The following is an 8,011-nucleotide window of genomic DNA, read 5'->3' on the forward strand; positions in this document are numbered from 1 at the left end:
ACTATTTACTAGTTAGAGATGATTGTTATAGTTTTGCATAATTATCATCCCAAACAGTTTTGCATAATTATCATCCCAAACGGTCTCTAAATGTTCAAACTATTATTTTCCTAAGTCATTTCATAAAGTCTTTTATATTTATTCATAGTAACTTCATTATCTATCTTATCAAATACTAGTTTTTTTTAAAATTTCATTCATGGTTGATCCTTTATAGTACAAACTCTCCTTGTTAACTGCAAAAATTGGTAAGGTTAATTCAATCTTTCAATCGTAAAAATTGAGTTCTCAAACTTATTCATGCGATTAAGTTGAACCATCAAATTTACATAATTCTAGAAACCGTAACAATTGTATAAGATTGATTTTTTAGCCGTATAAGTTTGACAATTCAACTTTTACGATTAGAAGTTAGATAATTTAATTAAATACATCTATAATCATACCTCAAAAGTGGTTATTACAATAATTCATGGTCTTATTCAATTATAGTGAATCGTTGCGATACAAAATGTCCACTTTATGTTAGTTGCTGCACCTGCAATAGGTAAGATCAACCTATGAAGTGTTTGCAAAGAAAAAGTGTTTTAATAAGAAAAATCATTTTATATAACAAAATCGATCAAATTTCATATTCCTTAATATAGATAAGTCTATTGTTGATCAAATTTGAAAATTTTGCTATATTTAAAAACGAAAATGTTCTTAAAAAAAATGTAATTTTATTAAAATAAAACTGTTGAGAAATAAATCACTTGCAGGTTTGGGTAAATTTGGTGAGGAGTTTTTGTAGAGAAGTCTGTATGGTTTGGTGTACACTCAAAGTGCTTTGATATGTATCTGTCAATATTACAGATTGATAACTTCAAATTTGTGGATGGTCGTCGGAACTGATGGTGAAGCTCTGCAGTGATTTGTTGTCTGACAGTAGGTGGCAGTGGATTCCAACTAATGCAAAATTCGGTGGTCGGTGATGGTTGCTGGTGGTTAGTCACTGCGGTTGCCAACGGTGGTTAGTCACAGCAGCAACGTCCATTTTGGAAGTCCCTCTTTTGTCAGTAGGAGTTGCAATAACTTTTCTGAAAACAAACAAATTACATTCTCTAATTACCATTTCATTAAAGACATTTTCTAAAACAACAAATATTAATTCTATGTTTAGTAGTTAATTTCATCAAACATTTCAGCACAAATCAATCATCAATGACTTATTTTGAAAACAGACAGATCTATGATATGACATGAGAGGGTTTAGATATCTAAAATCGGTAGTTTGACGTTTCACTATCTCATTCTCAATTCGACTTTTTAGTAATCTTGACGACTATACTGTTGTTGTTATTATTATTCTTTTGGGTAAGAATCAATTTGCATGTGACAGGGGTCACTCCATCTAATTGGGTTATTCTCAATCATAGCTTGAACTGCAAAGAAAAAACCCTAAATAATTTGAATTTGATATTTCAAATTCTTGGAAGATAAAAACAATAAAAGAAAGTTGAATTATTATAAATGAAACAGCCTTGCTAAATCATTGGAGATTTTTCTTCTGTTCATCAAAAGTTGTTGGAAAGCATCTCTCTGATCTCTCTCAAATTTTTGGGACAGCTTAAGATGTTTCACAACAAGACGTGTGTGTGTTCTTCAGCTTAATTGATTATATTACTTCTCTCTTAAGTGCAATAATTATATGTAATCTAATCTCTACAAATTACAATTATTATTATTGTTAAAAAGAAATAATTGCAGCCTCCATACATATATATTATTGTCCAAGGAATTTTTCTATACTTATATTTGTGACAGAGAAAGAAAGCTGTTTATTTATTTGTTTATTTTCCTTAGAGATGAAAACTATAATTTGATCATTAATTATAATTAATTTATTGAACATAGAAATAGAATCTGAATTAGCCTAAGGCTACAATGAGGTATATAATTGATAAAGACAAAGAAATGAAGGGGAAAAAAAATGGAGGCCATATGATTCTGCTGCAACTTCCATGTGAAAATGAATGGCTGTGTATGAGTCCCATAATTGTTACATCAATAATGTTTGAATTTTACATGACAATCTCCATCTTTAACTTTAATAACAATTTATTCTTTCTTTTTACTACATATATATACTTCTTTTAATTTATAAGAGAGTTGTGTATGTATAGTTTGTCTTTCATGGAAAATATAACATTTGAACAACCCTGGAGAAGGGTTGATATACGATTGAGGAAATTATAAAGGAATTGTGTTAGGAATAGAAAAAATTAATTAGTTAATTAAATAAAAAAAGTTCGATTTTATACGCTCTTAAAATTATTCATAAACCAATTACTAATTAGATAAAGAATAGCTAGTTAGAAGGATGTAATAATTGAAGAACTTTCAACATTAAATTTGAGTACTTTCTACACTATTCCAAAGAAGAATTAATGATTTTAAGAAGAAGAGATATACTCTTTGGTACGAAAGCAGATTAATTCTCCTGGACATACCAAAACCACAGCTAAGAATTAATTGAATGTTGCTACAAAATATATATGTCAATATGGTTGATTGTGTCTTTGTATGAACTATGTTTTGGTGGCTATCAATAATGACAAAAATAATGTTGTGTGGGATATGGGGGTTTTAATTTGTGTGTGTGACAATATTCAATGAACCATGTTTAATTTGCATATATATATATATGTGTGTATATATATATATACTTGTATTAATAATGGATGTTGTTTCATAGATCAAACATTCTAATTATCATTCTATGGATGGGCCTAAAAGCATATGGCATGTTTCACATCAATCATCATACATATTTATAAGTAAGTTAATGACTTAGCTACAATGCCTTCTCTAAATTCTAAACTTTATGCTATAGATATAGATCATGTTATATATACATATGTAATATGTGTGTGTACATTTATTGTTTCCATTGAAGGTAGCACATGGCACAAGTGGACATTATTTATTTTATTCCTTCTCCCTAATCCCTATGCATATGCCATTTTTGTGTTTTACTAAATTCCATACTTCTTTATTGTTCCTGCCCCTCACATTATTATTATTATTATTTGAGTAAAGTTGGACTCTTATAGATTGCAAATATAATAACAAGATTTAAATACTAATATACAATTTTAATAAGCTTTTAAATCTAGCAAAAATCAACTTACTACTATTATCGATTCCAATTACTCAAATTTTTACTGTCTTCTTTTTTTTCTAATTTCATTATAAGTTTATATTTAATTGTTTTAATCTTAATATACTTTAAGTATTTCTACTCAACCCATTTAGATAGTTAGTATATTTTAATTGTAATCATTTTATCATAAATTTTATTTTTCCTTTAAAGATGATTGTACAACTTTTTATTTATCAAATATGTATTAAAAACCGAACAATGACACGACCCCTTAGCCAAGGAACAAAGATTCAGGAGAAGGAAAAAAAAAGGAGAGGGAGGGGTACCATTGAACAAAGTATATGCATATATATAGAATGATGAGAGTAGGGTTGGCGGAATAGTAATAATGGTGTGGATAAGAAGAGAGGTAGAGAGATGAAAAATGGGGAATGGGTTGGTTTTTCGTTGTAGGTATAGAGAGAAATTTGGAATTATATTAATTTGGTGTTATGGGGGGGAGAAGACTAAACATGTGAAGGTGTCGTGGAGAGAGGAGAAGAAACACATGGGGGGAAGAAAGGGACAATTGATGAATACCCAATTCGGGATTTTCGATTTTCTCTGTTATAGTTTTAGGGTTTTCATTTTAATATGGTCTCCAATTTCAGCTCTTCTCCTCCCCCCCCATGTGACCTATCCCTAACCCCCAAACTCACACACACACACACACATACAACTCTCTCACTTTTTGCTTTCTTCCTCAAACCACAACCAACATATATACAATGGATCCACCCATTCTATTATTACTTGATCTCCTAATTCTTACATTCACTCCAATGATTATTATTTATTAAGAGATAACTGCATCATGCAACCCTAATAATTGAATTCATTTTGGGATATACATTTTTTAATTTTCAGATTGTGTCCATAGACTCTTCCATTTCCAGTTTGACCCATATTGCATTTATTTTGCCATTAATCTCATTTTAATGTTTACGTAGACTTTCTTTTTTCTTTTTTCTTTTTAATAGAATAAGAACTTTTGGTTTCCCAAATTTCACTTACATTAAGTTTCCATATTTATTTGGTGACAATTTCATTTATGTATTCCTAAATTCATAACCATTCACCCTCTCAATTTTAGTATATTCATATTTTGAAAATTTAACCATTTATGGCCTATACAAAAAATCTCATCAAAATCAAAATTCAAAATTAATTCTTTCAATTATTATTACCTAATAACTTTATGAAAATTATTTTACTATATAAATAATTTGATTCATTTTCTTATATTAAAAAATAGTTTTAATTCTGTTGATTATATAATTTTTTAAAACACTCGTTAATATGTATTTAAAATAGAGAAAAAAATAAATAATTAAAGTTTTAGTATTAAATTGGTGCAAATTCGAAAGGCAGAAAGCATTTGTTTAATTTCATGTATAACCCAAGCTTTTGTATTGACACACAAAATCTTACAATAGTTTTTTTTTTATATATATATAGTATTAAACTTGGAAGAATATAATAGTTTATTGGTTATAAAAAAATTGTTTAATTTACTCTTTATTAGCTTTTTGTTTGACCTGTGAATCAAAAGAATTTTTATTTAAAAAAGAAAGGGTTATGAGACATATAAAGAAAAAGAGTTTTTTAGTTGAAAAAACAAAATAAAATGGACTCAAACACCAAAACCTTATTTCAAACTTAGCATCAAACACGTTAACCAATTCGACACGCTAAGTTGTGAGTAACTCGATTATAAGTCTCAGTGAACAAATTAAGAGAAGAAGTAAGATTGAACGTAGGAATAGAGTAGAATAGTATTGAATATTGTTAAGAGTAATTAAAATCTAATGAATTTATTTGTTTAATTAGAAAAGAAAAAAAAACAATTAAGTGATTTATATGAAACAGTATAGCCATAATGAATTAAATTGTAATTATTGTCATGTGAATTTATGTAAACCCTAAACAGAAAGTCACATGGGGTTTCACTAATTCCCAAGAGATGACTTAATTTACTTAATTATATAATTAATTATCCCACATTCCTTTATTCTCCTCTCTCTGTTTTAAGTGGTAAAAACCTGACAAATTTCTGAACTATATTTCTTTTTAATCACCCTTAATTTATATATTTATCATCCTTATCAACCAATTATTGTTCTTAGTTTTTACAGGAATCTCTCAGATTTATTATATATATATTTTGAAAAAACTCATTTTTATTTATAAAAAATTGTTTAAAATATACTCTAAAAACTATATTAAAAAAGAAATTATGAAAAGAGAGACCATGGTTCAAAAATCAATCTTGAACGCTAAAATCACTTTCTTTATATTGCCAAACACCATATTTTTAATGCATAAAAAAATGTGATTAATTGAAAAACACACCAAATGTTTTTAAAAGTAATTTAAATGTTATAATTTACTTATTGTGTTTTTAGAAAGAAGAAGAAGAAGAAAGAATAAAAAATGATAGGATTGGATTTGATTTGATTGGGTGAAGAAGACATAATAGAGTTAAGTGAGCATAATTTATGTATAAAACTGTAAAGTGGTAAAGGAATCTGATAGCAACTTCACATCTTCAAATACTTCCAAACCTTTTCCCATAAATTATCCATAACCCACACATGCTTTTTGTTTTTTACTTCTCCCTTTTAATTTTCTTCTTTCTCCTTTTTAATGCCTTTAATTATTACCCCTTTTCCCCTCCAAACACATTATTATGTTATAAGTTTGTGATGTTGTTAGAAGTGCCACCAATCTGAACATATAATAAACATATATCATATCAACATTATTGTGTACTAACAATGAATTAAAAAGCTAAAAGAATTTTCATAGTTTATATATTCTATGGTTTGAAAAGGTTTTAATTAGTGGAATGTTAAAACACATAGAAAGCTAAAGATTCTGTGAGTGAATGGAAAAAATTAGAAAAAGAAATATGTTGGGAATGAATAGGAAAAGAGAAATAGTTATTTTATTTTAATTTTGAGTTTGGTATATGTATGGATAAGAGAAGGGCCCAGAAGATTCTCTCTTTCCATGTGGCACCAATCATATACATAACACTGAAATGATTGATTGCCATCTCAGATCTCAACCATAATTGTGTTTTTTTATGGAATTGCATCAGACGGCTGAGATTTTTTGTGGACATTGTTAATGGAATTTCAATAATAATGTGTAACCTAAACCCCCAAAACCAATCATCATTTTAATAATACCCTTTTTGCCTTCCTTCATTCTTTCTTTATGCTTACCCCCCCCCCAAGTACACACACATAATTCATTTTTAGTCTACCTCCTAATTTTAACGTTAATCCATTACTTCAAAACATGAAAATCACCATGTTTATACTTCCTCGTATGAGATCACTCGAGTCGTCGTAATTTAAATTTTGTTTTCGTGTTATTGACCATATAATGGGGTGATAATCACTCGGTTGAAGTTGATTTTTCAACCAAATCACCGTTGAACGAATCGACTATGGTTGGTTTAGTAAGTAACAATTATAATGAATAGCAATTTTAGGAATAATAAAAAAAATTGCAAATATAGTAAAATCTATTAGTGGTAGACTTTGATAGATTTTGTATATACTTAATTGTTTTGAATCTAATCGTTATATTTGTATTTATCTATTTAGTAAATGTTCAAATTAACTTCGACGCATCAATGAGTAAATGTGTCGATTATTGGTTGGTCGGTCTAACTCTAAGATTTTTTTTTTAAATTTCTCGATTTGAAACTTTTTCGAACCAACACCAATAACCTACTGACCAACTTTGATTTGGTCGGGTTGTTCGATTTTTCGATCTATGATGTTCAACCCTAATAATGGGGTTAAAAAAATGATCGAGTAAATGAGCACGTGAAATAAAATAAAATTTAACTATCTTTTTGCCTTTCCATTGTTATTTGCCACTTCATCATGCTATTAAGAGAAAAAAATCACATTCTAAAAACTTACCCAATAGTGATTAGAGACAAAGAAAGGAAAAAAAAAATATATATATAATATGCCTTTGGTTGATCAAATTGTTAATAGAAAATAGAAAATAGAAAAGAAAGGAAGAGTTGGAGTTGGAGTTGGGAGGGTAAAGTTGAATGAATAATGTGTATGTAAGATTTGAGTGGTCACGTGAGTGGCAGGGTTTAAAGTGTAAACAATGTTTGGAGTTGCCCTTAATTTTATCATATCGGCCTTCACATGCAGATGCAAACAATAATATATATTATGTAAATGCATCGGATGATATTGATCCTAATGTCATTTGCCACCATACCTTACCAATACATTCCCCCAAACTCATTTTCTTCCCAAATTACTACTTTTAACAATCAGTTTCAAGCAAAACTCTTAAGATGGTTTTTGAAATTAAAAAAGGAAATGATTTTTGTTTTATAATAACACTTCATGACTATACATAACATTCAACCAATAGTACTCATTTTTTGGTTGCACTTAGGAGTATTCTTAAATACATGTGACCTTTGACCTAAACAAGTTTAGGTTGGATTCTAATCTATTTAATAGAAAGAAGTAATTGTATGATTATTAAATATAGCAAGCAAAGGGGTATTGTTGGAGAGTTGTATTAATATATATAAGACCTGGATGAGAAAAAGTGAGTAAAAGAAAAATGTGTATTGTTTAGTTAATTAACAAAATTCTTTTCTCAGCAGTGAAATGTACGAAACAAAATTCCCATTTCTTTTGTCTTTTCTTCATTTCAATTAATAATATCCCAATATTATTATTATGATTATAATTATAATTAAATTTCTTGACCATCATCAATCAAACTGAATTTCCTTTTTAGCCCCTACCTTCTATACATTTAAAAGCCTTACAA

The sequence above is a fragment of the Cucumis sativus genome, chromosome 6, assembly GCF_000004075.3.
Source record: "Cucumis sativus cultivar 9930 chromosome 6, Cucumber_9930_V3, whole genome shotgun sequence".
Lineage (NCBI taxonomy): Eukaryota > Viridiplantae > Streptophyta > Magnoliopsida > Cucurbitales > Cucurbitaceae > Cucumis > Cucumis sativus.